Raw genomic sequence first — 27,257 nt, 5'->3', positions numbered from 1 at the left:
GCTGGGAGATACAATGGAAACTAACCAAGATAATAACTAAATTGGTTGCTGGGAGATACAGTGGAAACTAACCAAGATAATGACTGAATTGTTTGCGGTCGTAATACGATGAGAAAAATGATGCGTCTTGTCTTTAGAAAACAAAGACTATATATTTCTATTGTGTATGAAATGCATTTGAAGATGTGATTTTGTGTTAAAAGGCATTGAAACAAGTCCAGGTAGAATACAGACAGAAACAGGAAGGTGTGTCAGAAAAGGGTTTGCCTTTGGAACGACCTCATTGGGTGTCACTAAGCAACCTATTCCCTATACAGTGCACCGTTGCCCCATTGGGCCCTGGTCAAAAGTAGTGCACTACGTAGGGGATAGGGGTGTCATTTGGGATGCACACTGATTCTTTTCCCTTTCCAGCCCTCCAGGTTCTGACAGAACGGTGAATAGAGGAGGGGGAGATATGATGAGATTAGGTGAAGGAGGGGGACAGGACAGAGGAGGGGGAGATATGATGAGATTAGGTGAAGGAGGGGGATAGGACAGAGGAGGGGGAGATATGATGAGATTAGGTGAAGGAGGTGAACAGGACAGAGGAGGGGGAGATATGATGAGTTTAGGTGAAGGAGGGGGACAGGACAGAGGAGGGGGAGATATGATGAGATTAGGTGAAGGAGGGGGATAGGACAGAAGAGGGGGAGATATGATGAGATTAGGTGAAGGAGGGGGACAGGACAGAGGAGGGGGAGATATGATGAGATTAGGTGAAGGAGGGGGACAGGACAGAGGAGGGGGAGATATGATGAGATTAGGTGAAGGAGGGGGACAGGACAGAGGAGGGGGAGATATGAGATTAGGTGAAGGAGGGGGATAGGACAGAGGAGGGGGACAGGACAGAGGAGGGGGAGATATGATGAGATTAGGTGAAGGAGGGGGACAGGACAGAGGAGGGGGAGATATGATGAGATTAGGTGAAGGAGGGGGACAGGACAGAGGAGGGGGAGATATGATGAGATTAGGTGAAGGAGGGGAACAGGACAGAGGAGGGGGAGATATGAGATTAGGTGAAGGAGGCGAACAGGACAGATGAGGGGGAGATATGATGAGATTAGGTGAAGGAGGGGAACAGGACAGAGGAGGAGGAGATATGAGATTAGGTGAAGGAGGGGAACAGGACAGAGGAGGAGGAGATATGAGATTAGGTGAAGGAGGGGGAAAGAAAGATATGGAGATTATAAAGAGAGAGAGATAGAGGAGAGAGAGAGAGAGAAAGATTGAGAGATAGAGAAGAGAGAGAGATGGAGAGAGACAGAAGGATAGGAGAGGTAAAGAGAGAGGAGGAGAGGAGAGGGGAAAGGGAGAGCGAGAGAAAGATAGGAGAAAGAGGAGAGAGAGAAAGACAGAGAGATAGAGGAGAGAGAGAGATAAAGATTGAGAGATTGAGAGAGATAGAGAAGAGAGAGAGAGAGAGAGACAGAAGGATAGGAGAGGTAAAGAGAGAGGAGGAGAGGAGAGGGGAAAAGGGAGAGCGAGAGACAGAGAGAGATAGAGGAGATGCAAAGAGAGAGAAATAGAGAGACAGGCAGGAGAAGGAGAGAGGGAGCAGTGAGAGGTTGTGATGGAACAGCAGGTTGGAGGACAGTCTCCTCTGGGGACAGGGGGTTTCACCGCTCTGCAGAGGACAAAGGGAGAGTGTGTGTGTATGTGTGTGTCGTGTGTGTGTGGCCCCTGCCCCACTGTGCGGTACAGTACCACCCACAATGACAGACCCTCAATGTCACGCCTGTCAATCAAAAAGACCCCTCGACCAATGGAAACCCTCCCTCTCTGTCCGTGAGCCAATGAGGTCAGAGCAATGGCAAGATGTGTTCCAGAACTATACAATGGATAGGTTCCAAATGGCACCCTGTACCCTTTATAGTGACAACAACTCATAGGACCCTGGTCTAAAGTAGTACCCTTTATAGTGACAACAACTCATAGGGCCCTGGTCTAAAGCAGTACCCTTTATAGTGACAACAACTCATAGGGCCCTGGTCTAAAGTAGTACCACTATATAGGGAATAGGGCTCTGGTCTATAGTAGTACCACTATATAGGGAATAGGGCTCTGGTCTAAAGTAGTACCACTATATAGGGAACAGGTCTCTGGTCTATAGTAATGCACTATATAGGGAATAGGGCTCTGGTCTAAAGTAGTACCACTATATAGGGAATAGGGCTCTGGTCTAAAGTAGTGCACTATATAGGGAATAGGGCTCTGGTCACTAGTAGTTCACTATATAGGGAATAGGGCTCTGGTCTATAGTAGTGCACAATATAGGGAATAGGGCTCTGGTCTAAAGTAGTGCACTATATAGGGAATAGTGTGCTATTTTAGGACTCAGCCTCGGTGTCCTTGTGTAGTTGAGTTGAAGGGCTTCAGATGGAGTGGAGATGAAGAGACGATGACTGTATTCACTTCCTGTCTGTCCAACGGTCGATACTTCTTCAAATTGACACTAGCGGATTGTGCGTGCGTGCGTGCGTGCGTGCGTGCGTGCGTGTGTGTGTGCGTGCGTGTATCTACAAAGAAAAAAGTAAAAGTCTTATGAGAATGAAGAAATACAGAGAAATACGACTCTAGGAAGTAAAATGGAATAAAATAAAAGATTGCAGGACCAGAGAAAGGTTCTGAGTTAAATAAAAGACTGGAGGACCAGAGAAAGGTTCTGAGATAAATAAAAGACTGGAGGACCAGAGAAAGGTTCTGAGATTTAGTTCATCACAGAAGTCACTATTATCTTAATTTAAATTAAAGAGATATCAGACATATTTCATGATGACCGAGTGATAGTTTTAAATTAAAGAGATATCTGACATATTTCATGATGATCGAGTGATAGCCTAGCCTTCCGCTACATGATTGTGTCTGGGTTTTCTGTGCTTGATTAAGTAGCCTGTCTGACTCTTGAGTTTTTATAAGTTGCTGCTAATTTGCAAATTCTGCTCTAAAAGTCTGTATTTCCGATTGGTTGTCCCGACCTAACTCACTTCCTGTTCATTGTCCAATTGGATTATGTCATGATGATATGTTGACCTATTGACCCAAACCTGGAGGTCATAGTGGGTGTAGCCAGGTTGGTTTGGCTCCAGGAAAGAACCTCCATTCGAGCTCTAGCTAGGGGCAGCCATTTTGTGTCTGTGTAGATCAGTGGCACTTGTTTAAGTGATGCGTGGTCAGTATGGGAGTGTTAGTGACGTGTGGGCAGTAGGGGAGTGTTAGTGACGTGTGGTCAGTAGGGGAGTGTTATAGTGACGTGTGGTCAGTAGGGGAGTGTTATAGTGACGTGTGGTCAGTAGGGGAGTGTTATAGTGACGTGTGGTCAGTATGGGAGTGTTAGTGACGTGTGGTCAGTAGGGGAGTGTTATAGTGACGTGTGGTCAGTAGGGGAGTGTTATAGTGACGTGTGGTCAGTAGGGGAGTGTTATAGTGACGTGTGGTCAGTAGGGGAGTGTTATAGTGACGTGTGGTCAGTAGGGGAGTGTTATAGTGACGTGTGGTCAGTAGGGGAGTGTTATAGTGACGTGTGGTCAGTAGGGGAGTGTTATAGTGACGTGTGGTCAGTAGGGGAGTGTTATAGTGACGAGTGGTCAGTAGGGGAGTGTTATAGTGACGTGTGGTCAGTAGGGGAGTGTTAGTGACGTGTGGTCAGTCAGTAGGGGAGTGTTATAGTGATGTGTGGTCAGTCAGTAAGGGAGTGTTAGTGACGTGTGGTCAGTAGGGGAGTGTTATAGTGACGTGTGGTCAGTAGGGGAGTGTTATAGTGACGTGTGGTCAGTAGGAGAGTGTTATAGTGACGTGTGGTCAGTAGGGGAGTGTTATAGTGACGTGTGGTCAGTAGGGGAGTGTTATAGTGACGTGTGGTCAGTAGGGGAGTGTTATAGTGACGTGTGGTCAGTAGGGGAGTGTTATAGTGACGTGTGGTCAGTAGGGGAGTGTTATAGTGACGTGTGGTCAGTAGGGGAGTTTTATAGTGACGTGTGGTCAGTAGGGGAGTGTTATAGTGACGTGTGGTCAGTAGGGGAGTGTTATAGTGACGTGTGGTCAGTAGGGGAGTGTTATAGTGACGTGTGGTCAGTAGGGGAGTGTTATAGTGACGTGCGGTCAGTAGGGGAGTGTTATAGTGACGAGTGGTCAGTAGGGGAGTGTTATAGTGACGTGTGGTCAGTAGGGGAGTGTTAGTGACGTGTGGTCAGTCAGTAGGGGAGTGTTATAGTGATGTGTGGTCAGTCAGTAAGGGAGTGTTAGTGACGTGTGGTCAGTAGGGGAGTGTTATAGTGACGTGTGGTCAGTAGGGGAGTGTTATAGTGACGTGTGGTCAGTAGGAGAGTGTTATAGTGACGTGTGGTCAGTAGGGGAGTGTTATAGTGACGTGTGGTCAGTAGGGGAGTGTTATAGTGACGTGTGGTCAGTAGGGGAGTGTTATAGTGACGTGTGGTCAGTAGGGGAGTGTTATAGTGACGTGTGGTCAGTAGGGGAGTGTTATAGTGACGTGTGGTCAGTAGGGGAGTTTTATAGTGACGTGTGGTCAGTAGGGGAGTGTTATAGTGACGTGTGGTCAGTAGGGGAGTGTTATAGTGACGTGTGGTCAGTAGGGGAGTGTTATAGTGACGTGTGGTCAGTAGGGGAGTGTTATAGTGACGTGTGGTCAGTAGGGGAGTGTTATAGTGACGTGTGGTCAGTAGGGGAGTGTTATAGTGACGTGTGGTCAGTAGGGGAGTGTTATAGTGACGTGTGGTCAGTAGGGGAGTGTTATAGTGACGTGTGGTCAGTAGGGGAGTTTTATAGTGACGTGTGGTCAGTAGGGGAGTGTTATAGTGACGTGTGGTCAGTAGGGGAGTGTTATAGTGACGTGTGGTCAGTAGGGGAGTGTTATAGTGACGTGTGGTCAGTAGGGGAGTGTTATAGTGACGTGTGGTCAGTAGGGGAGTGTTATAGTGACGTGTGGTCAGTAGGGGAGTGTTATAGTGACGTGTGGTCAGTAGGGGAGTGTTATAGTGACGTGTGGTCAGTAGGGGAGTGTTATAGTGACGTGTGGTCAGTAGGGGAGTTTTATAGTGACGTGTGGTCAGTAGGGGAGTGTTATAGTGACGTGTGGTCAGTAGGGGAGTGTTATAGTGACGTGTGGTCAGTAGGGGAGTGTTATAGTGACGTGTGGTCAGTAGGGGAGTGTTATAGTGACGTGTGGTCAGTAGGGGAGTGTTATAGTGACGTGTGGTCAGTAGGGGAGTGTTATAGTGACGTGTGGTCAGTAGGGGAGTGTTATAGTGACGTGTGGTCAGTAGGGGAGTGTTATAGTGACGTGTGGTCAGTAGGGGAGTTTTATAGTGACGTGTGGTCAGTAGGGGAGTGTTATAGTGACGTGTGGTCAGTAGGGGAGTGTTATAGTGACGTGTGGTCAGTAGGGGAGTGTTATAGTGACGTGTGGTCAGTAGGGGAGTGTTATAGTGACGTGTGGTCAGTAGGGGAGTGTTATAGTGACGTGTGGTCAGTAGGGGAGTGTTATAGTGACGTGTGGTCAGTAGGGGAGTGTTATAGTGACGTGTGGTCAGTAGGGGAGTGTTATAGTGACGTGTGGTCAGTCAGTAGGGGAGTGTTAGTGACGTGTGGTCAGTAGGGGAGTGTTATAGTGACGTGTGGTCAGTAGGGGAGTGTTATAGTGACGTGTGGTCAGTAGGGGAGTGTTATAGTGACGTGTGGTCAGTAGGGGAGTGTTATAGTGACGTGTGGTCAGTAGGGGAGTGTTATAGTGACGTGTGGTCAGTCAGTAAGGGAGTGTTAGTGACGTGTGGTCAGTAGGGGAGTGTTATAGTGACGTGTGGTCAGTAGGGGAGTGTTGTAGTGACGTGTGGTCAGTAGGGGAGTGTTACAGTGACGTCTGGTCAGTAGGGGAGTGTTATAGTGACGTGTGGTCAGTAGGGGAGTGTTATAGTGACGTGTGGTCAGTAGGGGAGTGTTAGTGACGTGTGGTCAGTAGGGGAGTGTTATAGTGACGTGTGGTCAGTAGGGGAGTGTTCAGGTATAAACCTAAAGGCACCTTATTTTGCCAGCTGGTGAGTTTCAGGATCTAATGCCTCAGAATCAAGAGAGAGAGAGAGAGAGAGAATGTTAAGGATGGGTTCCACGACAGAGTTAGAGTTTAGTAGAACGGACAAAGACAAGCGAATGACACCCTGTTCCCCATGTAGCGCGCTGGCTGCCGTGGCAGAGAAACGGTGCCGTTTGAGAAGCAGAGTGTGAAATCTGTACACTGGACTGTAGCCACCCCATACCATTCTAGTGGTTCTAGAATGTCCCATCTAAGGGTTCTAGAATGTCCCTTCTAATGGTTCTAGAATGTCCCATCTAGTGGTTCTAGAATGTCCCATCTAGTGGTTCTAGAATGTCCCATCTAGTGGTTCTAGAATGTCCCATCTAGTGGTTCTAGAATGTCCCATCTAGTGGTTCTAGAATGTCTAGTGGTTCTGGAATGACTATTGGTTCTAGAATGTCCCTTCTAGTGGTTGTAGAATGTCTAGCGGTTGCAGAATGTCTAGTGGTTCTAGAATGTCTAGTGGTTCTAGAATGTCCGTTCTAGTAATGCTAATTCCACAGGGTTGACCCATATCGAGCACACGAGGCGAACCATATTCAGGGGTTTCTTTAGAGTTGCATACAAAACAACTTTATTAAAAGGTCTACAAATGTGTAAGTGAAGGATTATTTCCTGTCGCTAACTATTTTACAACAGAGATCAAAACAACACTTTTTTCAGTAGTTTTCCGTAGCTACACGAGATATATCTTTATGTTCCGTTTTGGTTCCTTCCAACCAGGCAGCTACAACTACATTGTAGCATCTGCACACTACGTTCAGACACACACACACACACACACACACACACACACACAGAGAGTATCCAAAACAACAACAAGTCCCTCTCAGACAGACTAAAAACTACACCTTTTTATTCTCTTTTTGTTGTTGTTGTTGTTGTTGTTGTTGTTGTTGTTGTTGTTGTTGTTGTTTGTTTGTCACTAAAATCTAAATGTTTTAAATATCATGAATATTTCAAAATCGATATTGATCTCTAGACTTATTTAGTCATTTTTTACTAAGTGATTAATATACAAATCTCATACAGACGGCCGGTACGGGAGAAATGGCACTAAGGCTAGAACCTGCTCCTTAACCACAGATCTAGGATCAGTTTAGCCTCCCCCGGGTCCTATCCTTTACCATTAGAGGAGGGAGGGGGGGGGGGATATATAACTGACCTTAGATCAGTCACTAGGGACAGTTTCCCTGCATACTGGTCAGTGTATCAGTAAAAAGGCCTAATTCATGCATTGTCACAGCGCAGAGGAGGAGGAGGAGGAGGAGGAGGGAGGAGGAGGGAGGAGGAGGGGGGGAGGAGGAGGGAGGAGGAGGAGGAGGAGGAGGAGGAGGAGGAAATAAAACAATAGGCTTCAGTTTATTCTCCCCACTGAAGAACGAATGTCTAATGGAAGACGAGCACTAAGAAGGAGAAGAAGAAGAAGAAGAAGAAGAAGGAGAAAGAGAAGAAGAAGAAGAAGAAGAAGAAGAAGAAGAAGAAGAAGAAGAAGAAGAAGAAGAAGGAGAAGAAGAAGGAGAAAGAGAAGAAGAAGAAGAAGAAGAAGAAGAAGAAGGAGAAAGAGAAGAAGGAGAAGAAGGAGAAGAAGAAGGAGAAGAAGAAGAAGAAGAAGGAGAAAGAGAAGAAGAAGGAGAAGGAGAAGAAGAAGGAGAAGAAGAAGGAGAAGAAGAAGAATAAGGAGAAGAAGAAGAAGTCAAAATGGCATCTATGAAGGTGACTTGGATCACTTTGTGCTTCTTGTCGTTAGTTAGCCACACCGCTGGGGGGCGGGGGGCACCACTATCTTTGGGGATTTTAGAGAGAGAAAGAGAGGAGGGGCGTGGCCACCATTGCTACTTCCTGGTTACTCATTAGCATATTCAGGATGTGGGAAAATAATGGAAATCACCTCTAAAAACGGAAAGACGGAGACGTAATTATACAGTCACTTTTGAGTGAAAAGGGAATTAAATATATTACTCTATATCTTATTCACCAGAAACTCTAGAGGTCCCTATTGTGTCTGTCTGTCTGTCTGTCTCTATATCTTATTCACCAGAAACTCTAGAGGTCCCTATTGTGTCTGTCTGTCTGTCTGTCTCTATATCTTATTCACCAGAAACTCTAGAGGTCCCTATTCTGTCTGTCTGTCTGTCCGTCTGTCCGTCCGTCCGTCCGTCTGTCTGTCACCTGTCTGTCTGTCTGTCCGTCCGTCTGTCCGTCTGTCTGTCACCTGTCTGTCTGTCTGTCTGTCTGTCCGTCTGTCCGTCCTTCCTGCAGAAAGGTGGCACTTTCAACACTTCCTTTCACTGAGTTCAAAGGAAATGACTGGTATAACAAAACAACAAAAAGCCTCTAACCAAACCAATGGTTTTAGATTTGTGGGAAGTAGTGAACGAGTGTACACTTCAGGAGAAAGGGGATACTATTGGGACTCTCAGTATCAGGCTGTAATGTGGAGACTGTCCAGCTCCATGTCTCCGGGTCTTTAACTCTCTCGTCTCCCTAGATAGTAGTTAATTGATTAATTGATTAATGTCAGTGATTGGCCAAGACAGTCTAGATACCTGGTGTCCCAGGTCTGAATCAGTCCCTGGTCAGAGGGACAGGATGACAACCAGGAGAGCTCTGGGACGACAGTCGAAGAGTCCGGGTGTATAATACCAATAATCTGACCTGGGATCAGCTTTCCCTCACCAGATCCTAACCCTACCCATTAGGTGGTAAAATGTCTAATCTGACCTGGGATCAGCTTGCCCTCACCAGATCCTAACCCTACCCATTAGGTGGTAACATGTCTAATCTGACCTGGGATCAGCTTGCCCTCACCAGATCCTAACCCTTCCCATTAGGTGGTAAAATGTCTAATCTGACCTGGGATCAGCTTGCCCTCACCAGATCCTAACCCTACCCATTAGGTGGTAACATGTCTAATCTGACCTGGGATCAGCTTGCCCTCACCAGATTCTAACCCTACCCATTAGCTGGTAAAATGTCTAATCTGACCTGGGATCAGTCTCTGTGGGTACATCCATCCACGTTATCGTAACAGGTGCAATAGCAATAGGTCAGTGTCTCAGCTCAGCAGGGATTGGTCGGCTCGAGTGTCAATCAAAAGCGTGCAGTCGGGAGTTTACTGATGTAAAGCAGATCCTCCTCCTCATCTTCCTCTTCATCCACTTCCTCCTCCTCCTCTTCCCTCCTCTCCTTCCTGTTTCTCCTCATCTTCCTCCTCCTCCTCCTCCTCATCTTCCTCTTCATCCACTTCCTCTCCTTCCTCCTTCCTGTTTCTCCTCCGTCAGTAGGCAGGCTAGTATTGGACAGTGCTGGTGCTATCTCTCCTTTCTTCCTCCTCATCCTCATCCTCCTCTTCATCGTTGATGGGTGGGGTCAGTGGCGGTCATAGGCGGAGGCAGTTGCCGTGGCAGCCGGTCCCGCCCCTCTCGATGCCGCGCTGTAGTAGTACGGCGACCCTACACACACACACACACACACACACACACACACACACACACTCAGTTAGTGGCTGGGTGAGAGCAGCATTGTTATAGTTGACATGACACACACACACACACACACACACACACACACACACACACACACACACACACACACACACACACACACACACACACACACACACACACACACACACACACACACACACACACACACACACACACACAGCACTGCTACTTCTAATCCCCTGTGCCACACACTCCCCTCGCGGATACCTGTCCCTGTCATATCCATCAATCACACACACATTGACACCTCCCTCCCCTGTACCTCTCTACCTGCCAGCCTCATCACTATGTCAGCCCCTGTCTGTCTGTCTGTCTGTCTGTCTGTCTGTCTGTCTGTCTGTCTGTCTGTCTGTCTGTCAGCCTCTGTCTGTCTGTCTGTCTGTCTGTCTGTCTGTCTGTCTGTCTGTCTGTCTGTCTGTCTGTCTGTCTGGTCTGGTCTGGTCTGGTCTGGTCTGGTCTGTCTGTCTGTCTGTCTGTCTGTCTGTCTGTACTACAGGTAATTCCACTCGACTGTCTGAAAGCACAGAGCTACAGCCTACAGTCTGCAATTATCCCCCCCCCCCCTCCCAAAAAAAACACCTTGCATCTGTCCCGTCTGGCTGGCGGTGAAGAGCCCAGAGGAACATCCGATCTCCGTCCCCAGGAGAGACCCATAGTCCTGTTGGAACACTGAGAGAGAGGACATCGCTACAGGTTAATAACCTCTAAAAAAAACCCTGACCTCTGACCCCCTGACCTTTAATCTCTAACACAAACCACAACCATAAAGTTTAGTTAACTCCCAATAATGGCGTCTGCGAAAGCACGGGGGGGGGGGGGGGGGGGGCAAGCGGCCCGTTGAGGCCTTCTCCTCCATTTCGAAGTAGTCCATCTTCTTCTTCTTCTTGTATATTTTGAAAAAGAGGCTCAATCTAACATTGTTGATTTACTGCCACCTCCAGGGCTGAGGTCCTGAACTATATATATCGTGTGCCATTAATTTATTGTGGCCACTAGATGGCGGTCATATAGTTTAAAACCATTAACAAACCATAGCATCCTATCAGAAGAAGAAGAAGACATTGTTCTGATCATAAGACTGATCGCTTCCACCCCCCCCCCTACCTCCCTCCCTCCCCCCCATAAGAATCCCCACCCGGTCGACTACTTTAAAATGGTGGAAGCGACGACAACAAAACAACAAAAATGGTTTCTATCCCGTTAAATCTTCTAGTTGTCTCTATGGACACAATACTACAGTCAATCTACAGTCAGTGTAGACTACAGTATAACCCCTGACCTCTAACCCCCCCCCCCCCCTAACCCCCTAACCTAGTGGTAGGCACAGCCTGAACCTCAACCTCCAGTGATATCAAACTCACACATAGGGCTCTGGTCTAAAGTAGTGCACTAAATGGAGAAATAGGGCACTAAATGGAGAAATAGGGCACTAAATGGAGAAATAGGGCACGCAATGGAGAAATAGGGCACTAAATGGAGAAATAGGGCACGAAATGGAGAAAATAGGGCACTAAATGGAGAAATAGGGCACTAAATGGAGAAATAAGGGGAGGTCTTTGAGTTGAGATTGAATGGTTGATTGGTTAATTGGTGATTGAATAATGTCCATGATTGGTCGAGTTGTTGTTGCCTTACCTAACAGGCTGGGGTTTGGAAATCTCCAGGACTCGTTATATGTGGAATACTGAGGGTGGGAATAGGGACTCCCGGAAAAATCTCCTCCTGGAACAGAAACAGACAGGAACAGTAATTAACTGTTAATAACAGACAGGAACAGAGAGGGACAGAGAGGAACAGAGAGGAACAGAGAGGAACAGACAGGAACAGAGAGGATCAGACAGGAACAGAGAGGAACAGACAGGAACAGAGAGGAACAGAGAGGAACAGAGAGGAACAGACAGGAACAGACAGGAACAGAGAAGAACAGACAGGAACAGAGAGGATCAGACAGGAACAGACAGGAACAGACAGGAACAGACAGGAACAGAGAGGAACAGACAGGAACAGAGAGGATCAGACAGGAACAGACAGGAACAGACAGGAACAGAGAGGAACAGACAGGAACAGACAGTAACAGACAGGAACAGAGAGGATCAGACAGGAACAGACAGGAACAGAGAGGAACAGACAGGAACAGACAGGAACAGAGAGGAACAGACAGGAACAGAGAGGAACAGAGAGGAACAGACAGGTACAGAGAGGAACAGACAGGAACAGACAGGAACAGAGAGGAACAGAGAGGAACAGACAGGAACAGAGAGGAACAGACAGGAACAGACAGGAACAGAGAGGAACAGAGAGGAACAGAGAGGAACAGACAGGAACAGACAGGAACAGAGAGGAACAGACAGGAACAGAGAGGATCAGACAGGAACAGACAGGAACAGACAGGAACAGAGAGGAACAGACAGGAACAGAGAGGATCAGACAGGAACAGACAGGAACAGACAGGAACAGAGAGGAACAGACAGGAACAGACAGGAACAGACAGTAACAGACAGGAACAGAGAGGATCAGACAGGAACAGACAGGAACAGAGAGGAACAGACAGGAACAGACAGGAACAGAGAGGAACAGAGAGGAACAGAGAGGAACAGACAGGAACAGACAGGAACAGACAGGAACAGAGAGGAACAGACAGGAACAGAGAGGAACAGACAGGAACAGAGAGGAACAGACAGGAACAGACAGGAACAGAGAGGAACAGAGAGGAACAGACAGGAACAGAGAGGAACAGACAGGAACAGAGAGGAACAGACAGGAACAGACAGGAACAGAGAGGAACAGACAGGAACAGACAGGAACAGAGAGGAACAGACAGGAACAGAGAGGAACAGAGAGGGACAGAGAGAAACAGACAGGAACAGACAGGAACAGAACAGTAGTAGCGTATCTCTCTCTCCTTCCTCTCCTTTCCTTCCTGTCTCTCACCTTTTCCTTTCATCCTCCTCATCTCTCTCTCTTTCTTTTTCCCCCACAATCCAGCCACCACCCTCACATCAAAACAACATTCCCTGTCCTCTCCTCCTCTCTCTCTCTCTCTCTTTTCTTGTTTTCCTCAAAACCTTTACTCCTCCCCGGGGATACTTCTCCCTGAGCTGACAGTCACTGAGCCCTCCCTCCTTCCCTCCCTCCCTCCCTCCCTCCCTCCCTCCCTCCCTCCATCCCTCTGTCTCTCTCCTCCGTTCTGTCCGTTCTGCCTCAGTGATTCACCCCCCCAGAGAGAGAGAGAGAGAGAGAGCGCGCGCTAGAGAGAGAGAGAGAGAGAGAGAGAGAGAGAGAGAGAGCATTGCTTTATGAGGATTATAATAGAGTAGACAAAGAAGTGAAGAGAAGAGATGATGAACAGTATTAGAGTCTCCTGTCTGATGAACAGAGAGTCTCCTGTCTGATGAACAGTATTAGAGAGAGTCTCCTGTCTGATGAACAGAGAGTCTCCTGTCTGATGAACAGTATTAGAGAGTCTCCTGTCTGATGAACAGTATTAGAGTCTCCTGTCTGATGAACAGAGAGTCTCCTGTCTGATGAACAGTATTAGAGTCTCCTGTCTGATGAACAGTATTAGAGTCTCCTGTCTGATGAACAGTATTAGAGTCTCCTGTCTGATGAACAGTATTAGAGTCTCCTGTCTGATGAACAGTATTAGAGTCTCCTGTCTGATGAACAGTATTAGAGTCTCCTGTCTGATGAACAGAGAGTCTCCTGTCTGATGAACAGAGAGTCTCCTGTCTGATGAACAGAGAGTCTCCTGTCTGATGAACAGAGAGTCTCCTGTCTGATGAACAGAGAGTCTCCTGTCTGATGAACAGAGAGTCTCCTGTCTGATGAACAGAGAGTCTCCTGTCTGATGAACAGAGAGTCTCCTGTCTGATGAACAGAGAGTCTCCTGTCTGATGAACAGAGAGTCTCCTGTCTGATGAACAGAGAGTCTCCTGTCTGATGAACAGTATTAGAGAGTCTCCTGTCTGATGAACAGAGAGTCTCCTGTCTGATGAACAGTATTAGAGTCTCCTGTCTGATGAACAGAGAGTCTCCTGTCTGATGAACAGTATTAGAGTCTCCTGTCTGATGAACAGAGAGTCTCCTGTCTGATGAACAGAGAGTCTCCTGTCTGATGAACAGAGAGTCTCCTGTCTGATGAACAGTATTAGAGAGAGTCTCCTGTCTGATGAACAGTATTAGAGAGTCTCCTGTCTGATGAACAGAGAGTCTCCTGTCTGATGAACAGTATTAGAGTCTCCTGTCTGATGAACAGAGAGTCTCCTGTCTGATGAACAGAGAGTCTCCTGTCTGATGAACAGAGAGTCTCCTGTCTGATGAACAGTATTAGAGAGAGTCTCCTGTCTGATGAACAGTATTAGAGAGAGTCTCCTGTCTGATGAACAGTATTAGAGAGTCTCCTGTCTGATGAACAGTATTAGAGTCTCCTGTCTGATGAACAGTATTAGAGTCTCCTGTCTGATGAACAGTATTAGAGTCTCCTGTCTGATGAACAGAGAGTCTCCTGTCTGATGAACAGTATTAGAGAGAGTCTCCTGTCTGATGAACAGTATTAGAGTCTCCTGTCTGATGAACAGTATTAGAGTCTCCTGTCTGATGAACAGAGAGTCTCCTGTCTGATGAACAGTATTAGAGTCTCCTGTCTGATGAACAGTATTAGAGAGAGTCTCCTGTCTGATGAACAGTATTAGAGAGAGTCTCCTGTCTGATGAACAGAGAGTCTCCTGTCTGATGAACAGTATTAGAGTCTCCTGTCTGATGAACAGAGAGTCTCCTGTCTGATGAACAGTATTAGAGTCTCCTGTCTGATGAACAGAGAGTCTCCTGTCTGATGAACAGTATTAGAGTCTCCTGTCTGATGAACAGAGAGTCTCCTGTCTGATGAACAGTATTAGAGAGAGTCTCCTGTCTGATGAACAGTATTAGAGAGTCTCCTGTCTGATGAACAGAGAGTCTCCTGTCAGATGAACAGTATTAGAGAGAGTCTCCTGTCTGATGAACAGAGAGTCTCCTGTCTGATGAACAGTATTAGAGAGTCTCCTGTCAGATGAACAGTATTAGAGAGAGTCAGTGAAGTTCTTTCACACCGATCTCGACAAACCATTTCTGTATGGAGCTTGCTTTGTGCACGGGGGCATTGTCATGCTGAAACAGGAAAGGGTCTTCTCCAAACTGTTGCCGCAAAGTGTGAAGCACAGAATCATCTAGAATGTCATTGTATGCTGTAGCGTTAACATTTCCCTTCACTGGGACTAAGGGGCCCGAACCATGAAAAACAGCCCCCAGACCATTATTCCTCCTCCACCAAACTTTACAGTTGGTACTATGCATTGGGGCAGGTAGCGTTCTCCTGTCATCCGCCAAAACCAGATTCATCCGTCGGACTGCCAGATGTTGAAGCGTGATTCATCACTCCAGAGAACGTGTTTCCACTGCTCCAGAGTCCAATGGCGTTGAGCTTTACACCCCTCCAGTCAACGCTTGGCATCGCGTATGGTGATCTAAGGCTTGTGTGCGGCTGCTCGGCCATGGAAACCCATTTCATGAAGCTCCCAATGAACAGTTCTTGTGCTGACGTTGCTTCCAGAGGCAGTTTGGAACTCGGTAGTGAGGGGATGCAACTGAGGACAGATAACTTTTACCCGCTAGGTGCTTCAGCACTCAGCGGTCCCGTTCTGTGAGCTTGTGTGGCTTACCACTTCGCGGCTGAGCCGTTGTTGCTCCTAGACGTTTCCTCTTCACAATAACAGCACTTACAGTTGACCGGGGACAGCTCTAGCAGGGCAGAAATTTGACAAACTGACTTGTTGGAAAGGTGGCATCCTATGACGATGCCACGTTGAAAGTCACTGAGCTCTTCAGTAAGGCCATTCTACTGCCAATGTTTGTCTATGGAGATTGCATGGCTCTGTGCTCGATTTTAACACCTGTCACCAATGGGTGTGGCTGAAATAGAATCCTCTTATTTGATACCAGTTAGCATCGTGGCAAGGAAACAAAACACGAAGCGGATTTAACTTCTTTAGGAAAATAGCCCTGATGTTGTAAACAAACATCATTATGGTTTATAAAGGACTAAAGAGCTGAGTCTCCTACAGGTTTATAAAGGACTAAAGAGCTGAGTCTCCTACAGGTTTATAAAGGACTAAAGAGCTGAGTCTCCTACAGGTTTATAAAGGACTAAAGAGCTGAGTCTCCTACAGGTTTATATGGACTAAAGAGTTGAGTCTCCTACAGGTTTATAAAGGACTAAAGAGCTGAGTCTCCTACAGGTTTATAAAGGACTAAAGAGCTGAGTCTCCTACAGGTTTATAAAGGACTAAAGAGCTGAGTCTCCTACAGGTTTATAAAGGACTAAAGAGCTGAGTATCCTACAGGTTTATAAAGGACTAAAGAGCTGAGACTCCTACAGGTTTACAAAGGACTAAAGAGCTGAGTCTCCTACAGGTTTATAAAGGACTAAAGAGCTGAGTCTCCTACAGGTTTATAAAGGACTAAAGAGATGAGTCTCCTACAGGTTTATAAAGGACTAAAGAGCTGAGTCTCCTACAGGTTTATAAAGGACTAAAGAGCTGAGTCTCCTAGAGGTTTATAAAGGACTAAAGAGCTGAGTATCCTACAGGTTTATAAAGGACTAAAGAGCTGAGACTCCTACAGGTTTACAAAGGACTAAAGAGCTGAGTCTCCTACAGGTTTATAAAGGACTAAAGAGCTGAGTATCCTACAGGTTTATAAAGGACTAAAGAGCTGAGACTCCTACAGGTTTACAAAGGACTAAAGAGCTGAGTCTCCTACAGGTTTATAAAGGACTAAAGAGCAGGGTCTCCTACAGGTTTATAAAGGACTAAAGAGCTGAGTCTCCTACAGGTTTATATGGACTAGAGAGCTGAGTCTCCTACAGGTTTATAAAGGACTAAAGAGCTGAGTCTCCTACAGGTTTATAAAGGACTAAAGAGCTGAGACTCCTACAGGTTTAGAAAGGACTAAAGAGTTGAGTCTCCTACAGGTTTATAAAGGACTAAAGAGCTGAGTCTCCTACAGGTTTATAAAGGACTAAAGAGCTGAGTCTCCTACAGGTTTATAAAGGACTAAAGAGCTGAGTCTCCTACAGGTTTATAAAGGACTAAAGAGCTGAGTCTCCTACAGGTTTATAAAGGACTAAAGAGCTGGGTCTCCTACAGGTTTATAAAGTCTCCTACAGGTTTATAAAGGACTAAAGAGCTGAGTCTCCTACAGGTTTATAAAGGACTAAAGAGCTGAGTATCCTACAGGTTTATAAAGGACTAAAGAGCTGAGACTCCTACAGGTTTACAAAGGACTAAAGAGCTGAGTCTCCTACAGGTTTATAAAGGACTAAAGAGCTGAGTCTCCTACAGGTTTATAAAGGACTAAAGAGCTGAGTCTCCTACAGGTTTATAAAGGACTAAAGAGCTGAGTATCCTACAGGTTTATAAAGGACTAAAGAGCTGAGACTCCTACAGGTTTACAAAGGACTAAAGAGCTGAGTCTCCTACAGGTTTATAAAGGACTAAAGAGCAGGGTCTCCTACAGGTTTATAAAGGACTAAAGAGCTGAGTCTCCTAGAGGTTTATAAAGGACTAAAGAGCTGAGTATCCTACAGGTTTATAAAGGACTAAAGAGCTGAGACTCCTACAGGTTTACAAAGGACTAAAGAGCTGAGTCTCCTACAGGTTTATAAAGGACTAAAGAGCTGAGTATCCTACAGGTTTATAAAGGACTAAAGAGCTGAGACTCCTACAGGTTTACAAAGGACTAAAGAGCTGAGTCTCCTACAGGTTTATAAAGGACTAAAGAGCAGGGTCTCCTACAGGTTTATAAAGGACTAAAGAGCTGAGTCTCCTACAGGTTTATATGGACTAGAGAGCTGAGTCTCCTACAGGTTTATAAAGGACTAAAGAGCTGAGTCTCCTACAGGTTTATAAAGGACTAAAGAGCTGAGACTCCTACAGGTTTAGAAAGGACTAAAGAGTTGAGTCTCCTACAGGTTTATAAAGGACTAAAGAGCTGAGTCTCCTACAGGTTTATAAAGGACTAAAGAGCTGAGTCTCCTACAGGTTTATAAAGGACTAAAGAGCTGAGTCTCCTACAGGTTTATAAAGGACTAAAGAGCTGAGTCTCCTACAGGTTTATAAAGGACTAAAGAGCTGAGTCTCCTACAGGTTTATAAAGGACTAAAGAGCTGAGTCTCCTACAGGTTTATAAAGGACTAAAGAGCTGAGTATCCTACAGGTTTATAAAGGACTAAAGAGCTGAGACTCCTACAGGTTTACAAAGGACTAAAGAGCTGAGTCTCCTACAGGTTTATAAAGGACTAAAGAGCTGAGTCTCCTACAGGTTTATAAAGGACTAAAGAGCTGAGTCTCCTACAGGTTTATAAAGGACTAAAGAGCTGAGTATCCTACAGGTTTATAAAGGACTAAAGAGCTGAGACTCCTACAGGTTTACAAAGGACTAAAGAGCTGAGTCTCCTACAGGTTTATAAAGGACTAAAGAGCAGGGTCTCCTACAGGTTTATAAAGGACTAAAGAGCTGAGTCTCCTACAGGTTTATATGGACTAGAGAGCTGAGTCTCCTACAGGTTTATAAAGGACTAAAGAGTTGAGTCTCCTACAGGTTTATAAAGGACTAAAGAGCTGGGTCTCCTACAGGTTTATATGGACTAAAGAGCTGAGTCTCCTACAGGTTTATAAAGGACTAAAGAGCTGAGTCTCCTACAGGTTTATAAAGGACTAAAGAGCTGGGTCTCCTACAGGTTTATATGGACTAAAGAGCTGAGTCTCCTACAGGTTTATAAAGGACTAAAGAGCTGAGTCTCCTACAGGTTTATAAAGGACTAAAGAGTTGAGTCTCCTACAGGTTTATAAAGGACTAAAGAGCTGAGTCTCCTACAGCTTTATATCGACTAAAGAGCTGAGTCTCCTACAGGTTTATAAAGGACTAAAGAGCTGGGTCTCCTACAGGTTTATATGGACTAAAGAGCTGGGTCTCCTACAGGTTTATATGGACTAAAGAGTTGAGTCTCCTACAGGTTTATAAAGGACTAAAGAGCTGAGTCTCCTACAGGTTTATAAAGGACTAAAGAGCAGGGTCTCCTACAGGTTTATAAAGGACTAAAGAAGAGCTCGGTCTCCTACAGGTTTATAAAGGACTAAAGAGCTGAGTCTCCTACAGGTTTATAAAGGACTAAAGAGCTGAGTCTCCTACAGGTTTATAAAGGACTAAAGAGCTGAGTCTCCTACAGGTTTATATGGACTAAAGAGCTGGGTCTCCTACAGGTTTATATGGACTAAAGAGCTGAGTCTCCTACAGGTTTATAAAGGACTAAAGAGCTGAGTCTCCTACAGCTTTATAAAGGACTAAAGAGATGAGTCTCCTACAGGTTTATAAAGGACTAAAGAGCTGAGTCTCCTAAGGGTTTATAAAGGACTAAAGAGCTGAGTCTCCTACAGGTTTATAAAGGACTAAAGAGCTGAGTCTCCTACAGCTTTATAAAGGACTAAAGAGCTGAGTCTCCTACAGGTTTATAAAGGACTAAAGAGCTGAGTCTCCTACAGGTTTATAAAGGACTAAAGAGTTGAGTCTCCTACAGCTTTATATCGACTAAAGAGCTGAGTCTCCTACAGGTTTATAAAGGACTAAAGAGTTGAGTCTCCTACAGGTTTATAAAGGACTAAAGAGCTGAGTCTCCTACAGCTTTATATTGACTAAAGAGCTGAGTCTCCTACAGGTTTATAAAGGACTAAAGAGCTGGGCCTCCTACAGGTTTATATGGACTAAAGAGCTGGGTCTCCTACAGGTTTATATGGACTAAAGAGTTGAGTCTCCTACAGGTTTATAAAGGACTAAAGAGCTGAGTCTCCTACAGGTTTATAAAGAACTAAAGAGCTGAGTCTCCTACAGGTTTATAAAGGACTAAAGAGCTGAGTCTCCTACAGGTTTATATGGACTAAAGAGCTGAGTCTCCTACAGGTTTATAAAGGACTAAAGAGCTGAGTCTCCTACAGGTTTATAAAGGACTAAAGAGCTGAGTCTCCTACAGGTTTATAAAGGACTAAAGAGCTGAGTATCCTACAGGTTTATAAAGGACTAAAGAGCTGAGACTCCTACAGGTTTACAAAAGACTAAAGAGCTGAGTCTCCTACAGGTTTATAAAGGACTAAAGAGCAGGGTCTCCTACAGGTTTATAAAGGACTAAAGAGCTGAGTCTCCTACAGGTTTATATGGACTAGAGAGCTGAGTCTCCTACAGGTTTATAAAGGACTAAAGAGCTGAGTCTCCTACAGGTTTATAAAGGACTAAAGAGCTGAGACTCCTACAGGTTTATAAAGGACTAAAGAGTTGAGTCTCCTACAGGTTTATAAAGGACTAAAGAGCTGAGTCTCCTACAGGTTTATAAAGGACTAAAGAGATGAGTCTCCTACAGGTTTATAAAGGACTAAAGAGCTGATTCTCCTACAGGTTTATAAAGGACTAAAGAGTTGAGTCTCCTACAGCTTTATATCGACTAAAGAGCTGAGTCTCCTACAGGTTTATAAAGGACTAAAGAGTTGAGTCTCCTACAGGTTTATAAAGGACTAAAGAGCTGAGTCTCCTACAGCTTTATATTGACTAAAGAGCTGAGTCTCCTACAGGTTTATAAAGGACTAAAGAGCTGGGCCTCCTACAGGTTTATATGGACTAAAGAGCTGGGTCTCCTACAGGTTTATATGGACTAAAGAGTTGAGTCTCCTACAGGTTTATAAAGGACTAAAGAGCTGAGTCTCCTACAGGTTTATAAAGAACTAAAGAGCTGAGTCTCCTACAGGTTTATAAAGGACTAAACGGCTGAGTCTCCTACAGGTTTATATGGACTAAAGAGCTGAGTCTCCTACAGGTTTATAAAGGACTAAAGAGCTGAGTCTCCTACAGGTTTATAAAGGACTAAAGAGCTGAGTCTCCTACAGGTTTATAAAGGACTAAAGAGCTGAGTATCCTACAGGTTTATAAAGGACTAAAGAGCTGAGACTCCTACAGGTTTACAAAGGACTAAAGAGCTGAGTCTCCTACAGGTTTATAAAGGACTAAAGAGCAGGGTCTCCTACAGGTTTATAAAGGACTAAAGAGCTGAGTCTCCTACAGGTTTATATGGACTAGAGAGCTGAGTCTCCTACAGGTTTATAAAGGACTAAAGAGCTGAATCTCCTACAGGTTTATAAAGGACTAAAGAGCTGAGACTCCTACAGGTTTATAAAGGACTAAAGAGTTGAGTCTCCTACAGGTTTATAAAGGACTAAAGAGCTGAGTCTCCTACAGGTTTATAAAGGACTAAAGAGATGAGTCTCCTACAGGTTTATAAAGGACTAAAGAGTTGAGTCTCCTACAGGTTTATAAAGGACTAAAGAGCTGGGTCTCCTACAGGTTTATATGGACTAAAGAGCTGAGTCTCCTACAGGTTTATAAAGGACTAAAGAGCTGAGTCTCCTGCAGCTTTATAAAGGACTAAAGAGTTGAGTCTCCTACAGGTTTATAAAGGACTAAAGAGCTGAGTCTCCTACAGCTTTATATCGACTAAAGAGCTGAGTCTCCTACAGGTTTATAAAGGACTAAAGAGCTGGGTCTCCTACAGGTTTATATGGACTAAAGAGCTGGGTCTCCTACAGGTTTATATGGACTAAAGAGTTGAGTCTCCTACAGGTTTATAAATGACTAAAGAGCTGAGTCTCCTAAAGGTTTATAAAGGACTAAAGAGCAGGGTCTCCTACAGGTTTATAAAGGACTAAAGAAGAGCTCGGTCTCCTGCAGGTTTATAAAGGACTAAAGAGCTGAGTCTCCTACAGGTTTATAAAGGACTAAAGAGCTGAGTCTCCTACAGGTTTATAAAGGACTAAAGAGCTGAGTCTCCTACAGGTTTATAAAGGACTAAAGAGCTGAGTCTCCTACAGGTTTATATGGACTAAAGAGCTGAGTCTCCTACAGGTTTATAAAGGACTAAAGAGCTGGGTCTCCTACAGGTTTATATGGACTAAAGAGCTGAGTCTCCTACAGGTTTATAAAGGACTAAAGAGCTGAGTCTCCTACAGCTTTATAAAGGACTAAAGAGCTGAGTCTCCTACAGGTTTATAAAGGACTAAAGAGCTGAGTCTCCTACAGGTTTATAAAGGACTAAAGAGCTGAGTCTCCTACAGGTTTATAAAGGACTAAAGAGCTGAGTCTCCTACAGCTTTATAAAGGACTAAAGAGCTGAGTCTCCTACAGGTTTATAAAGGACTAAAGAGCTGAGTCTCCTACAGGTTTATAAAGGACTAAAGAGTTGAGTCTCCTACAGCTTTATATCGACTAAAGAGCTGAGTCTCCTACAGGTTTATAAAGGACTATAGAGTTGAGTCTCCTACAGGTTTATAAAGGACTAAAGAGCTGAGTCTCCTACAGCTTTATATCGACTAAAGAGCTGAGTCTCCTACAGGTTTATAAAGGACTAAAGAGCTGGGTCTCCTACAGGTTTATATGGACTAAAGAGCTGGGTCTCCTACAGGTTTATATGGACTAAAGAGTTGAGTCTCCTACAGGTTCATAAAGGACTAAAGAGCTGAGTCTCCTACAGCTTTATATCGACTAAAGAGCTGAGTCTCCTACAGGTTTATAAAGGACTAAAGAGCTGGGTCTCCTACAGGTTTATATGGACTAAAGAGCTGAGTCTCCTACAGGTTTATAAAGGACTAAAGAGCTGGGTCTCCTACAGGTTTATATGGACTAAAGAGCTGAGTCTCCTACAGGTTTATAAAGGACTAAAGAGCTGAGTCTCCTACAGCTTTATAAAGGACTAAAGAGCTGAGTCTCCTACAGGTTTATAAAGGACTAAAGAGCTGAGTCTCCTACAGGTTTATAAAGGACTAAAGAGCTGAGTCTCCTACAGGTTTATAAAGGACTAAAGAGCTGAGTCTCCTACAGCTTTATAAAGGACTAAAGAGCTGAGTCTCCTACAGGTTTATAAAGGACTAAAGAGCTGAGTCTCCTACAGGTTTATAAAGGACTAAAGAGTTGAGTCTCCTACAGCTTTATATCGACTAAAGAGCTGAGTCTCCTACAGGTTTATAAAGGACTAAAGAGTTGAGTCTCCTACAGGTTTATAAAGGACTAAAGAGCTGAGTCTCCTACAGCTTTATATCGACTAAAGAGCTGAGTCTCCTACAGGTTTATAAAGGACTAAAGAGCTGGGTCTCCTACAGGTTTATATGGACTAAAGAGCTGGGTCTCCTACAGGTTTATATGGACTAAAGAGTTGAGTCTCCTACAGGTTCATAAAGGACTAAAGAGCTGAGTCTCCTACAGGTTTATAAAGAACTAAAGAGCTGAGTCTCCTACAGGTTTATAAAGGACTAAAGAGCTGAGTCTCCTACAGGTTTATATGGACTAAAGAGCTGAGTCTCCTACAGGTTTATAAAGGACTAAAGAGCTGAGTCTCCTACAGGTTTATAAAGGACTAAAGAGCTGAGTCTCCTACAGGTTTATAAAGGACTAAAGAGCTGAGTCTCCTACAGGTTTATATGGACTAAAGAGCTGGGTCTCCTACAGATTTATAAAGGACTAAAGAGCTGAGTCTCCTACAGGTTTATATGGACTAAAGAGCTGAGTCTCCTACAGCTTTATATCGACTAAAGAGCTGAGTCTCCTACAGGTTTATAAAGGACTAAAGAGCTGAGTCTCCTACAGCTTTATATCGACTAAAGAGCTGAGTCTCCTACAGGTTTATAAAGGACTAAAGAGCTGAGTCTCCTACAGGTTTATAAAGGACTAAAGAGCTGAGTCTCCTACAGGTTTATAAAGGACTAAAGAGCTGAGTCTCCTACAGGTTTATAAAGGACTAAAGAGCTGAGTCTCCTACAGGTTTATATGGACTAGAGAGCTGAGTCTCCTACAGGTTTATAAAGGACTAAAGAGCTGAGTCTCCTACAGGTTTATAAAGGACTAAAGAGCTGAGACTCCTACAGGTTTATAAAGGACTAAAGAGTTGAGTCTCCTACAGGTTTATAAAGGACTAAAGAGCTGAGTCTCCTACAGGTTTATAAAGGACTAAAGAGATGAGTCTCCTACAGGTTTATAAAGGACTAAAGAGTTGAGTCTCCTACAGGTTTATAAAGGACTAAAGAGCTGGGTCTCCTACAGGTTTATATGGACTAAAGAGCTGAGTCTCCTACAGGTTTATAAAGGACTAAAGAGCTGAGTCTCCTGCAGCTTTATAAAGGACTAAAGAGTTGAGTCTCCTACAGGTTTATAAAGGACTAAAGAGCTGAGTCTCCTACAGCTTTATATCGACTAAAGAGCTGAGTCTCCTACAGGTTTATAAAGGACTAAAGAGCTGGGTCTCCTACAGGTTTATATGGACTAAAGAGCTGGGTCTCCTACAGGTTTATATGGACTAAAGAGTTGAGTCTCCTACAGGTTTATAAAGGACTAAAGAGCTGAGTCTCCTAAAGGTTTATAAAGGACTAAAGAGCAGGGTCTCCTACAGGTTTATAAAGGACTAAAGAAGAGCTCGGTCTCCTGCAGGTTTATAAAGGACTAAAGAGCTGAGTCTCCTACAGGTTTATAAAGGACTAAAGAGCTGAGTCTCCTACAGGTTTATAAAGGACTAAAGAGCTGAGTCTCCTACAGGTTTATAAAGGACTAAAGAGCTGAGTCTCCTACAGGTTTATATGGACTAAAGAGCTGAGTCTCCTACAGGTTTATAAAGGACTAAAGAGCTGGGTCTCCTACAGGTTTATATGGACTAAAGAGCTGAGTCTCCTACAGGTTTATAAAGGACTAAAGAGCTGAGTCTCCTACAGCTTTATAAAGGACTAAAGAGCTGAGTCTCCTACAGGTTTATAAAGGACTAAAGAGCTGAGTCTCCTACAGGTTTATAAAGGACTAAAGAGCTGAGTCTCCTACAGGTTTATAAAGGACTAAAGAGCTGAGTCTCCTACAGCTTTATAAAGGACTAAAGAGCTGAGTCTCCTACAGGTTTATAAAGGACTAAAGAGCTGAGTCTCCTACAGGTTTATAAAGGACTAAAGAGTTGAGTCTCCTACAGCTTTATATCGACTAAAGAGCTGAGTCTCCTACAGGTTTATAAAGGACTAAAGAGTTGAGTCTCCTACAGGTTTATAAAGGACTAAAGAGCTGAGTCTCCTACAGCTTTATATCGACTAAAGAGCTGAGTCTCCTACAGGTTTATAAAGGACTAAAGAGCTGGGTCTCCTACAGGTTTATATGGACTAAAGAGCTGGGTCTCCTACAGGTTTATATGGACTAAAGAGTTGAGTCTCCTACAGGTTCATAAAGGACTAAAGAGCTGAGTCTCCTACAGCTTTATATCGACTAAAGAGCTGAGTCTCCTACAGGTTTATAAAGGACTAAAGAGCTGGGTCTCCTACAGGTTTATATGGACTAAAGAGCTGAGTCTCCTACAGGTTTATAAAGGACTAAAGAGCTGGGTCTCCTACAGGTTTATATGGACTAAAGAGCTGAGTCTCCTACAGGTTTATAAAGGACTAAAGAGCTGAGTCTCCTACAGCTTTATAAAGGACTAAAGAGCTGAGTCTCCTACAGGTTTATAAAGGACTAAAGAGCTGAGTCTCCTACAGGTTTATAAAGGACTAAAGAGCTGAGTCTCCTACAGGTTTATAAAGGACTAAAGAGCTGAGTCTCCTACAGCTTTATAAAGGACTAAAGAGCTGAGTCTCCTACAGGTTTATAAAGGACTAAAGAGCTGAGTCTCCTACAGGTTTATAAAGGACTAAAGAGTTGAGTCTCCTACAGCTTTATATCGACTAAAGAGCTGAGTCTCCTACAGGTTTATAAAGGACTAAAGAGTTGAGTCTCCTACAGGTTTATAAAGGACTAAAGAGCTGAGTCTCCTACAGCTTTATATCGACTAAAGAGCTGAGTCTCCTACAGGTTTATAAAGGACTAAAGAGCTGGGTCTCCTACAGGTTTATATGGACTAAAGAGCTGGGTCTCCTACAGGTTTATATGGACTAAAGAGTTGAGTCTCCTACAGGTTCATAAAGGACTAAAGAGCTGAGTCTCCTACAGGTTTATAAAGAACTAAAGAGCTGAGTCTCCTACAGGTTTATAAAGGACTAAAGAGCTGAGTCTCCTACAGGTTTATATGGACTAAAGAGCTGAGTCTCCTACAGGTTTATAAAGGACTAAAGAGCTGAGTCTCCTACAGGTTTATAAAGGACTAAAGAGCTGAGTCTCCTACAGGTTTATAAAGGACTAAAGAGCTGAGTCTCCTACAGGTTTATATGGACTAAAGAGCTGGGTCTCCTACAGATTTATAAAGGACTAAAGAGCTGAGTCTCCTACAGGTTTATATGGACTAAAGAGCTGAGTCTCCTACAGCTTTATATCGACTAAAGAGCTGAGTCTCCTACAGGTTTATAAAGGACTAAAGAGCTGAGTCTCCTACAGCTTTATATCGACTAAAGAGCTGAGTCTCCTACAGGTTTATAAAGGACTAAAGAGCTGAGTCTCCTACAGGTTTATAAAGGACTAAAGAGCTGAGTCTCCTACAGGTTTATAAAGGACTAAAGAGCTGAGTCTCCTACAGGTTTATAAAGGACTAAAGAGCAGAGTCTCCTACAGGTTTATAAAGGACTAAAGAGCTGAGTATCCTACAGGTTTATAAAGGACTAAAGAGCTGAGACTCCTACAGGTTTACAAAGGACTAAAGAGCTGAGTCTCCTACAGGTTTATAAAGGACTAAAGAGCTGAGTCTCCTACAGGTTTATAAAGGACTAAAGAGCTGAGTCTCCTACAGGTTTATAAAGGACTAAAGAGCTGAGTATCCTACAGGTTTATAAAGGACTAAAGAGCTGAGACTCCTAGAGGTTTACAAAGGACTAAAGAGCTGAGTCTCCTACAGGTTTATAAAGGACTAAAGAGCTGAGTCTCCTACAGGTTTATAAAGGACTAAAGAGTTGAGTCTCCTACAGCTTTATATCGACTAAAGAGCTGAGTCTCCTACAGGTTTATAAAGGACTAAAGAGCTGGGTCTCCTACAGGTTTATATGGACTAAAGAGCTGGGTCTCCTACAGGTTTATATGGACTAAAGAGTTGAGTCTCCTACAGGTTCATAAAGGACTAAAGAGCTGAGTCTCCTACAGGTTTATAAAGAACTAAAGAGCTGAGTCTCCTACAGGTTTATAAAGGACTAAAGAGCTGAGTCTCCTACAGGTTTATATGGACTAAAGAGCTGAGTCTCCTACAGGTTTATAAAGGACTAAAGAGCTGAGTCTCCTACAGGTTTATAAAGGACTAAAGAGCTGAGTCTCCTACAGGTTTATAAAGGACTAAAGAGCTGAGTCTCCTACAGGTTTATATGGACTAAAGAGCTGGGTCTCCTACAGGTTTATAAAGGACTAAAGAGCTGAGTCTCCTACAGGTTTATATGGACTAAAGAGCTGAGTCTCCTACAGCTTTATATCGACTAAAGAGCTGAGTCTCCTACAGGTTTATAAAGGACTAAAGAGCTGAGTCTCCTACAGCTTTATATCGACTAAAGAGCTGAGTCTCCTACAGGTTTATAAAGGACTAAAGAGCTGAGTCTCCTACAGGTTTATAAAGGACTAAAGAG

At 44.3% G+C, this 27,257-nt stretch overlaps 1 long non-coding RNA gene across 1 annotated transcript; it reads right to left on the bottom strand.

Annotated features, from left to right (window-relative positions):
- Nucleotides 1–9,514: 9,514 nt before the first annotated feature.
- On the bottom strand, nucleotides 9,515–11,343 carry LOC139394358 (uncharacterized). The gene is made up of 3 exons (XR_011629818.1): nucleotides 11,272–11,343; nucleotides 10,216–10,305; nucleotides 9,515–9,582 (listed from the first exon to the last, which is right to left on the bottom strand). It is a non-coding gene; the product is annotated as an uncharacterized lncRNA (long non-coding RNA).
- Nucleotides 11,344–27,257: the final 15,914 nt, after the last annotated feature.

This window comes from Oncorhynchus clarkii, unplaced genomic scaffold (genome assembly GCF_045791955.1).
Source record: "Oncorhynchus clarkii lewisi isolate Uvic-CL-2024 unplaced genomic scaffold, UVic_Ocla_1.0 unplaced_contig_11374_pilon_pilon, whole genome shotgun sequence".
NCBI lineage: Eukaryota > Metazoa > Chordata > Actinopteri > Salmoniformes > Salmonidae > Oncorhynchus > Oncorhynchus clarkii.
This window is presented reverse-complemented; position numbering and strand designations above follow the sequence as displayed.